We start from the raw sequence: 11,180 nt of genomic DNA, 5'->3' as shown, positions 1-11,180 counted from the left end.
TATCAAATTATACCTTTCTAGTTGCATGCTGTCCTCTGTTGTCACCTCCTTATGAAAGACTGGACACATACAATAGAATGTGATGAAATACATAAAATAGAAGCAACATTAAATATTAAAGCGTACCTTTCTGGTCGCATGCTGTCCAGTATTTTCAACTCCGTACAAAGAGGTGCACATATACAATACAGAGATATAAAATAGTCAATACATTACAGTAAAGACAAAGTACAGCCAATGTTCAAAACCAAAACTTAACTTCCTCTTCTCTTGTTGCTATGTCTTTATTACTCCTGTTAGTGATATAGGCATCGCAAAAACCCTATGTACATTGTTAGTTGCAGTGGGATTCTATTTTCGCAATACATACAAAAAAAATTTACCTTTCACTTCACTCACTGCTACATCTTCTCCGGTCAGGTCTTTGGGGTGGGTTATTAGTTCATAACATAAAATAACATTATGGTAACGCAAATTATACACACATAATACCAAACACAACAAATTCACAAAATATCAAAATATTTAAAAAAATTGCAAGGAAATGTATTTTAGCTATAACCGTAACAATAAGAAAACGGATAACACATAAATTAGTGTCAATATTAGAAAACACAACTAATCTACGCTTTCCTTGCTGCTACCACATGCACTACATAGGATGGAGCATAACAATAACAAACATTAGGTAAAACCATAAATCACACATTTACTGTCAGGCTCAGTCTTCTCAACTCTTCGGGGCTGTGCTGAATGACCTATAACCTCCCCAACTCACCCAGAGCCTAAAGTATAAACACAGGCAACTAGGACAGTCCTGCAGGGGAAGGAAAGGAAGGGGACAGCGGGGAGGGAGATCTGAAACGAGAACAACAGCCAGTTAGAATACACCCCCGAACCCCCTTAAATGAGTATCTCCCACTTTCTTTCCTTTCTTATATATTACAGTGTCACCCCTACCTGTGAAGGAAAATACGTTGGACCTGAAATCTAGGAGAAGAGACTCGGGGCGATGCCAGGGTGTTGTAACCAACTGCTGATCAAGACACAATAAATAACTTATAATTCACATTCCTATGTGGGCTGAACTCCCGTACAAACAATTCTTATGCATACCAAACACTGTTTGTTTTCATTCCTGTAGGCACAACACTCCCTCTGGCTTGAACCCCCTATCTTGTTTCTCCTGTGTAGGGATGATATAAAGTACAAAACAATGTGAAGGCTTCTCAGACAGTTCAGGAGTCAAAAGGATAACGGGTTCAGTTGAACCGATAATGATTCCAAGTTCCACAGGCATCTAATACCTCTTAGACGTCCATGCAGTTATGCATCACAGTAAATGGGTAGAAAATAGTCAGAGCCCTGACTTCTATTCAATGATGTACGATACCCAATAGTGCCTGGGCTCAGGTTTCTCCCTGCATGAGACGACAAAGTCACGTCTCTTCCAACAGGGAGATCCGGACTGAGAAAGCGACTAGAACATGCCCCAAGACTCGTTACCAGCGAGACTCCGCTTGGAGCATCCGTGGCAGCATACCCGACTCAGAGCGGGGTACTGTTGGTTTCAAAGACATGGAAGAACAGAGAAGAATCTTACCGGAACTGCAGCATACCAACCCTCTCCGTCTCCTCACAAGAATAATCGGCAAAGTCGGCGTCTTTGGCAAGCTATTTACTTCCTTGTTTTGCGTGGCTTGCGTCACGCACGCAACTTGATACCTGGCATGCTGGGAATTGTAGTTCTCTGCTTGCGCGGCTGCCTTCGTCGTGACGCAGAGTTGCTTACAGTGATCAGCGGAAGACAGGAATCCTGACATTTACATTAAGAATATTCACATACAATATACATAAATAATGGCAACGTAAAATAATACATCTTACCTTTCTCTTTCCTCGCTGCTCCCTCTTTTCAGCTACGGTCTGTCAAATGAAGCATCAGAACAATGACATCGGCATTAATAGTTATGCTAAATAACATACGTGTATTATCAAATACTATCCAGCAGATTCGCAACACTAAAATACTACATAAATAATAGAATCGATAGGTTTTCTCTAGCCATAACATTTACAATAGGAAAAACAGTTAACACAAAAAGTTGTAACAACAAAAGAAAACAAAACTTACCTTTTGCTTCGCTCGCTGCGCCTTCTTACTAGCGACCGGTTACGGAGGTGGGGCATCACAAAATTAGCATAAACATTGGAAATCCCTGTACAATACACGTGCGCATTATGAAACATTACACAGCAGATTTGCAACATAGTAATATATGCATTATTAATAAATAGTTGCCAAATAACTATTTAAACACAAATATTTACTTTACAAAAAATATAAACACAAAGTAATGCAAAAATAAAATACAATATTATGTCATTACTTACCTTGCTGTTCCATCTTGTGACGCCCACGCAGTAAAGAAAAGATTCACAAAATACCATAAACATTAGCAGGTACAGTCAAGTACACAAACGCATTAACAATACATAGCACATTCGAAACAAAATAAAAAGACATTTTTAACAAATAGTTACATCAAATATTTTTTCAAACAATAACATTTACAATAGAAACCTAGTTAAGACAAAAAAATCTACATAATACATTTTTAACTTTTATATCCCCAAGGGCGCAGTCTTATCATATCCAATCCATGTTATAGGGCATCACAAACCTAGCATAACATTTTTTTCATGTAAATCATACACGCGTAATCCCAAACACAACAAAACAGATTTGCAACGTATTAAAATACCAAAATATTTTTAAATATGTAAGACAAAGAATTCTTTTAACTATAGCATTTAAAATAGGAAAACGGATAACACAAAGTACTGTCAATACCACAAACACAATTTACTTTCCCTTTGGTCGCTGCTACCACGTGCGGTGCATGGTATGGAGCATAACAACAATAACAAACATTCAATAAAACTGTAAATCAACCATTTAACATTAACAGTATTCACATAGGTAATACACAAGTACAGCCAACGTTAAAAAAAATCTTACCTTTCTCTTTCCTCACTGGACCCTCTTCTTTTCAGCTCCGGTCTGTCAAGTGAAGCATCAGAACAATGACATCAGCATTAAAAGTTATGCTAAATATGTTATGTTATGTTATAATGGCTTTTGTAGAGTGCGCGGCTACTCAAAAAGAGAGTCCCGGCGCTTTAAAAAGGAGGGCTGCAGACTGCTAACATAACACATTAAAAGAGAGAGTATCACAGAAACACAAACAGAACAAGAAAAAAAGCCTACTGGGTGAACAACCAGGTTTTGAGGCAAATACACGCAAAAATTATCAATCACTACCGAGCAGATTTGCAACACACTAAAATACTGCATAAATAAATACTTAAATCAATGTTTTCTTTAGCAATAACATTTACAATAGAAACAGTTAACAAAAAAAGCTGTAACAAAAAAAACAAAAAAAGTACCTTTTACATCGCTCACTGCGCCTTGTACTATTTGCTACCAATTATGGCATAAGCATTCACTAAAAAATACCAACAGTTTTGCTGAAAATCCAAGATTTATCCAATGTAACATTAGTCTAAATAAAACAAACTATATATGTAGCACTTGCTATAGACATTAGCAAAGATAAAATACCACAATGCTCATATATAAATGCAATGAAATTTGAACATATACCAATACAATTACAATTGCATAATTTAGAAGAATGAGGACTTTCTCCACAAATTCCTTTTGCGCAAATTTGAACATTACCTCATGGCTCTCGAAAGTCATCAGGGGCTGTTAATGTACCTGCAGATGTTATGACAACAGTCACAATTTTACCAAGGCAAATCAATGATGAAATGCCAATTTCAATCAAACTAAAAAGAAAGTTGGCTTTCAAATCATTTACCCAGTTTGAAAATGTTTGACCAAACATAGTGAAAAGAGCAGCACTATGGCTAGCAACAAACAGTGACATGTTTAAAGAATATGGAGTCACAGTTATTCCAGATTGGTAATATATACCACAAGAAATAAACTATTGCAATGAAACATCTGAAGATCATAATTCAACAAGCTCTTCAGACAACATACAAGCAGGAAATTTAGATACTTTATTAATAAATGAAACGATCACAACCAATAGTCCCAATGTATTATGTTTAGCACCTGCTGAACATAACACACCTAGAGGTTTATATGAAGACAAAGATTCAACATTTTTAGCTTTTCCAACCATATTTGTTGGCCCTCGAAGACCTAATAATAATGATAGACATGTACCTGTACATTATAGTACAATATGCCAACGGGAATTAAGGAGGTGTGATAGAAGAGTGTCCAAATCTATTACAAATATTTTCTTTAAACTAAAAAAATTGCACTTAAAACAAATAAAAGGGAAAGTAAATATTTATTTAATGAAATTTTTCAACAATGGTGAATGTATTACTGCCAATGACAAAACATAACTTAGAAAGCATCTACAAATATAATGAAGGGTACAAAATATTAAAAACTATTTGCAGTTCACCACCATATTGAGAGCACTGCAAAAAAGCTCTCTTTGCAATGATAAGGCAACTTGGAATACCAACATTTTTCCTCACTTTATCTGCCCCAGAAACTAAATGGCAACACTTAATTAATATATTATTATGAGTGCAAAATCTACATGATTGCACTGAAGAACAATTTAAAGAAATGTCCTGGGAAACAAAATGTAAATAAATACTTGAAGATCCAATTACCTGTGCAAGGCATTTTGACTTTCTAGTAAGCTGCGTGATAATGGACAGAACAAACCCTATTGGAAAATTACAAGACTTCTTTTACAGGGTTGAATTCCGACAAAGTGTTTCACCACATATACACGCATTATTATGGATTGAAAATGCACCATTATATGGAATAGCAAAGTTACCACAAGTCATTACATTTATAGACAAATGTATACCTTGCAGTAAATCGCAGGAACCAGAATTAGAGAAATTACTACCTCTACGAAAGCATGCACACACCAACAATTGCAGAAGATAGAGGGATGGAAGGGAAAGGAAGGTAACACTGTTCCAGCCCTGGTGTGAGGGAGGGAAGGGAGGGATAGAGGGATAGAAGAAAGGGATAGAGGGATGGAAGGGAGAGATAGAGGGATGGATCTTCATAGTACCGTAAATAAATTGTTACAATAATATATAACCACATTCACATAAAAGTACACTAACTTTATTACACACTAGCTATTTACCTTTCTATTAGCTTGCTGCTCCATGTTTTTCACTCCATTCAACAAAGTAAGGCATCAGAAAAATAAATAATCTTTGACAGGCCCCTAAATTGCAAGCAGTTAGTAACAAACAGTACAAAAGAGATGCCAAGTATAGTAAAATACACAACACTTAAAAATAATAGCACATAATAGTTTTTTTCATGCAAATATATATAATACACTGAAATGAACACATCAAGTAGAGTTAACATTAAATATCGAAGCATACCTTTCTGCTTCCATGCCATCCTTTCTTCCTAGCAGTAAGGAAACAGGTAAACATATATAAAGCAAAAAGATAAACTACATCAATTACAGACAACATTCAATATCAAATTATACCTTTCTAGTTGCATGCTGTCCTCTGTTGTCACCTCCTTATGAAAGACTGGACACATACAATAGAATGTGATGAAATACATAAAATAGAAGCAACATTAAATATTAAAGCGTACCTTTCTGGTCGCATGCTGTCCAGTATTTTCAACTCCGTACAAAGAGGTGCACATATACAATACAGAGATATAAAATAGTCAATACATTACAGTAAAGACAAAGTACAGCCAATGTTCAAAACCAAAACTTAACTTCCTCTTCTCTTGTTGCTATGTCTTTATTACTCCTGTTAGTGATATAGGCATCGCAAAAACCCTATGTACATTGTTAGTTGCAGTGGGATTCTATTTTCGCAATACATACAAAAAAAATGTACCTTTCACTTCACTCACTGCTACATCTTCTCCGGTCAGGTCTTTGGGGTGGGTTATTAGTTCATAACATAAAATAACATTATGGTAACGCAAATTATACACACATAATACCAAACACAACAAATTCACAAAATATCAAAATATTTAAAAAAATTGCAAGGAAATGTATTTTAGCTATAACCGTAACAATAAGAAAACGGATAACACATAAATTAGTGTCAATATTAGAAAACACAACTAATCTACGCTTTCCTCGCTGCTACCACATGCACTACATAGGATGGAGCATAACAATAACAAACATTAGGTAAAACCATAAATCACACATTTACTGTCAGGCTCAGTCTTCTCAACTCTTCGGGGCTGTGCTGAATGACCTATAACCTCCCCAACTCACCCAGAGCCTAAAGTATAAACACAGGCAACTAGGACAGTCCTGCAGGGGAAGGAAAGGAAGGGGACAGCGGGGAGGGAGATCTGAAACGAGAACAACAGCCAGTTAGAATACACCCCCGAACCCCCTTAAATGAGTATCTCCCACTTTCTTTCCTTTCTTATATATTACAGTGTCACCCCTACCTGTAAAGGAAAATACGTTGGACCTGAAATCTAGGAGAAGAGACTCGGGGCGATGCCAGGGTGTTGTAACCAACTGCTGATCAAGACACAATAAATAACTTATAATTCACATTCCTATGTGGGCTGAACTCCCGTACAAACAATTCTTATGCATACCAAACACTGTTTGTTTTCATTCCTGTAGGCACAACACTCCCTCTGGCTTGAACCCCCTATCTTGTTTCTCCTGTGTAGGGATGATATAAAGTACAAAACAATGTGAAGGCTTCTCAGACAGTTCAGGAGTCAAAAGGATAACGGGTTCAGTTGAACCGATAATGATTCCAAGTTCCACAGGCATCTAATACCTCTTAGACGTCCATGCAGTTATGCATCACAGTAAATGGGTAGAAAATAGTCAGAGCCCTGACTTCTATTCAATGATGTACGATACCCAATAGTGCCTGGGCTCAGGTTTCTCCCTGCATGAGACGACAAAGTCACGTCTCTTCCAACAGGGAGATCCGGACTGAGAAAGCGACTAGAACATGCCCCAAGACTCGTTACCAGCGAGACTCCGCTTGGAGCATCCGTGGCAGCATACCCGACTCAGAGCGGGGTACTGTTGGTTTCAAAGACATGGAAGAACAGAGAAGAATCTTACCGGAACTGCAGCATACCAACCCTCTCCGTCTCCTCACAAGAATAATCGGCAAAGTCGGCGTCTTTGGCAAGCTATTTACTTCCTTGTTTTGCGTGGCTTGCGTCACGCACGCAACTTGATACCTGGCATGCTGGGAATTGTAGTTCTCTGCTTGCGCGGCTGCCTTCGTCGTGACGCAGAGTTGCTTACAGTGATCAGCGGAAGACAGGAATCCTGACATTTACATTAAGAATATTCACATACAATATACATAAATAATGGCAACGTAAAATAATACATCTTACCTTTCTCTTTCCTCGCTGCTCCCTCTTTTCAGCTACGGTCTGTCAAATGAAGCATCAGAACAATGACATCGGCATTAATAGTTATGCTAAATAACATACGTGTATTATCAAATACTATCCAGCAGATTCGCAACACTAAAATACTACATAAATAATAGAATCGATAGGTTTTCTCTAGCCATAACATTTACAATAGGAAAAACAGTTAACACAAAAAGTTGTAACAACAAAAGAAAACAAAACTTACCTTTTGCTTCGCTCGCTGCGCCTTCTTACTAGCGACCGGTTACGGAGGTGGGGCATCACAAAATTAGCATAAACATTGGAAATCCCTGTACAATACACGTGCGCATTATGAAACATTACACAGCAGATTTGCAACATAGTAATATATGCATTATTAATAAATAGTTGCCAAATAACTATTTAAACACAAATATTTACTTTACAAAAAATATAAACACAAAGTAATGCAAAAATAAAATACAATATTATGTTATTACTTACCTTGCTGTTCCATCTTGTGACGCCCACGCAGTAAAGAAAAGATTCACAAAATACCATAAACATTAGCAGGTACAGTCAAGTACACAAACGCATTAACAATACATAGCACATTCGAAACAAAATAAAAAGACATTTTTAACAAATAGTTACATCAAATATTTTTTCAAACAATAACATTTACAATAGAAACCTAGTTAAGACAAAAAAATCTACATAATACATTTTTTACTTTTATATCCCCAAGGGCGCAGTCTTATCATATCCAATCCATGTTATAGGGCATCACAAACCTAGCATAACATTTTTTTCATGTAAATCATACACGCGTAATCCCAAACACAACAAAACAGATTTGCAACGTATTAAAATACCAAAATATTTTTAAATATGTAAGACAAGGAATTCTTTTAACTATAGCATTTAAAATAGGAAAACGGATAACACAAAGTACTGTCAATACCACAAACACAATTTACTTTCCCTTTGGTCGCTGCTACCACGTGCGGTGCATGGTATGGAGCATAACAACAATAACAAACATTCAATAAAACTGTAAATCAACCATTTAACATTAACAGTATTCACATAGGTAATACACAAGTACAGCCAACGTTAAAAAAAATCTTACCTTTCTCTTTCCTCACTGGACCCTCTTCTTTTCAGCTCCGGTCTGTCAAGTGAAGCATCAGAACAATGACATCAGCATTAAAAGTTATGCTAAATATGTTATGTTATGTTATAATGGCTTTTGTAGAGTGCGCGGCTACTCAAAAAGAGAGTCCCGGCGCTTTAAAAAGGAGGGCTGCAGACTGCTAACATAACACATTAAAAGAGAGAGTATCACAGAAACACAAACAGAACAAGAAAAAAAGCCTACTGGGTGAACAACCAGGTTTTGAGGCAAATACACGCAAAAATTATCAATCACTACCGAGCAGATTTGCAACACACTAAAATACTGCATAAATAAATACTTAAATCAATGTTTTCTTTAGCAATAACATTTACAATAGAAACAGTTAACAAAAAAAGCTGTAACAAAAAAAACAAAAAAAGTACCTTTTACATCGCTCACTGCGCCTTGTACTATTTGCTACCAATTATGGCATAAGCATTCACTAAAAAATACCAACAGTTTTGCTGAAAATCCAAGATTTATCCAATGTAACATTAGTCTAAATAAAACAAACTATATATGTAGCACTTGCTATAGACATTAGCAAAGATAAAATACCACCATGCTCATATATAAATGCAATGAAATTTGAACATATACCAATACAATTACAATTGCATAATTTAGAAGAATGAGGACTTTCTCCACAAATTCCTTTTGCGCAAATTTGAACATTACCTCATGGCTCTCGAAAGTCATCAGGGGCTGTTAATGTACCTGCAGATGTTATGACAACAGTCACAATTTTACCAAGGCAAATCAATGATGAAATGCCAATTTCAATCAAACTAAAAAGAAAGTTGGCTTTCAAATCATTTACCCAGTTTGAAAATGTTTGACCAAACATAGTGAAAAGAGCAGTACTATGGCTAGCAACAAACAGTGACATGTTTAAAGAATATGGAGTCACAGTTATTCCAGATTGGTAATATATACCACAAGAAATAAACTATTGCAATGAAACATCTGAAGATCATAATTCAACAAGCTCTTCAGACAACATACAAGCAGGAAATTTAGATACTTTATTAATAAATGAAACGATCACAACCAATAGTCCCAATGTATTATGTTTAGCACCTGCTGAACATAACACACCTAGAGGTTTATATGAAGACAAAGATTCAACATTTTTAGCTTTTCCAACCATATTTGTTGGCCCTCGAAGACCTAATAATAATGATAGACATGTACCTGTACATTATAGTACAATATGCCAACGGGAATTAAGGAGGTGTGATAGAAGAGTGTCCAAATCTATTACAAATATTTTCTTTAAACTAAAAAAATTGCACTTAAAACAAATAAAAGGGAAAGTAAATATTTATTTAATGAAATTTTTCAACAATGGTGAATGTATTACTGCCAATGACAAAACATAACTTAGAAAGCATCTACAAATATAATGAAGGGTACAAAATATTAAAAACTATTTGCAGTTCACCACCATATTGAGAGCACTGCAAAAAAGCTCTCTTTGCAATGATAAGGCAACTTGGAATACCAACATTTTTCCTCACTTTATCTGCCCCAGAAACTAAATGGCAACACTTAATTAATATATTATTATGAGTGCAAAATCTACATGATTGCACTGAAGAACAATTTAAAGAAATGTCCTGGGAAACAAAATGTAAATAAATACTTGAAGATCCAATTACCTGTGCAAGGCATTTTGACTTTCTAGTAAGCTGCGTGATAATGGACAGAACAAACCCTATTGGAAAATTACAAGACTTCTTTTACAGGGTTGAATTCCGACAAAGTGTTTCACCACATATACACGCATTATTATGGATTGAAAATGCACCATTATATGGAATAGCAAAGTTACCACAAGTCATTACATTTATAGACAAATGTATACCTTGCAGTAAATCGCAGGAACCAGAATTAGAGAAATTACTACCTCTACGAAAGCATGCACACACCAACAATTGCAGAAGATAGAGGGATGGAAGGGAAAGGAAGGTAACACTGTTCCAGCCCTGGTGTGAGGGAGGGAAGGGAGGGATAGAGGGATAGAAGAAAGGGATAGAGGGATGGAAGGGAGAGATAGAGGGATGGATCTTCATAGTACCGTAATTAAATTGTTACAATAATATATAACCACATTCACATAAAAGTACACTAACTTTATTACACACTAGCTATTTACCTTTCTATTAGCTTGCTGCTCCATGTTTTTCACTCCATTCAACAAAGTAAGGCATCAGAAAAATAAATAATCTTTGACAGGCCCCTAAATTGCAAGCAGTTAGTAACAAACAGTACAAAAGAGATGCCAAGTATAGTAAAATACACAACACTTAAAAATAATAGCACATAATAGTTTTTTTCATGCAAATATATATAATACACTGAAATGAACACATCAAGTAGAGTTAACATTAAATATCGAAGCATACCTTTCTGCTTCCATGCCATCCTTTCTTCCTAGCAGTAAGGAAACAGGTAAACATATATAAAGCAAAAAGATAAACTACATCAATTACAGACAACATTCAATATCAAATTATACCTTTCTAGTTG

This window comes from Lissotriton vulgaris, unplaced genomic scaffold (genome assembly GCF_964263255.1).
Source record: "Lissotriton vulgaris unplaced genomic scaffold, aLisVul1.2 SCAFFOLD_306, whole genome shotgun sequence".
In the NCBI taxonomy this organism is placed as follows: Eukaryota; Metazoa; Chordata; class Amphibia; order Caudata; family Salamandridae; genus Lissotriton; species Lissotriton vulgaris.
The sequence above is the reverse complement of the archived record's forward strand: the minus strand, read 5'-3'. Positions refer to the sequence as shown.